The sequence below is a fragment of the Nannospalax galili genome, unplaced genomic scaffold, assembly GCF_000622305.1.
Source record: "Nannospalax galili isolate Female #2095 unplaced genomic scaffold, S.galili_v1.0 scaffold1320, whole genome shotgun sequence".
In the NCBI taxonomy this organism is placed as follows: Eukaryota; Metazoa; Chordata; class Mammalia; order Rodentia; family Spalacidae; genus Nannospalax; species Nannospalax galili.
In genome coordinates, this window is record NW_008345697.1 from 241,092 (window position 1) to 241,694 (window position 603).

Genomic DNA, 603 nt, shown 5'->3' on the forward strand with positions numbered 1-603 from the left:
TTACAGGCTGTGCCTGTCTTAGGTTGTCCCATCTTTTGGGATCTTACCCATTATTGACTACCAGCCCTCAAAGGGTGAGTCCCTTGGTATGATCCGACAGAGGGAGAAGCAGTGTATCAAGCTTTGGCCCGTGCAAAGGCCTCTCAAGGGGCTAAGATTCAATAAAAGCCGATGGAGTGGGGTTGTCCCATCTCGGATAATGGTGGAGATTAGGGAGTGGCAAGTTCTAGGCATCAGTCTCACAGTCTGCCAATAGGAGTATATATTGCAAAACATTTCCTGTGGTTCTGGCAGTCGGGCCGTTGTCTCAGGTGCATTGCATGGTTGTTCACCTATGCTCAAGCCTATTTTTCATATGCTCAAGCCTATTTTTCATATCTCTATTATTATAGGTTGGTATGGGAAAGGAACAGCTGGTCATTGTTTGAAGAGACATGTGTGGCAAGATCTGGAGGTGGGGCAACAGCTAAATGAACCAGTGAAATACGAGTTTCAACAAAATTATCAAGACCCTTAACAATGCAGGGTCCAAAAATCAGGAGTTAGCAGTAATGATGGCACACATAATAAGGAACACAGACAAAGGTTTTCCTCTGGATTGAG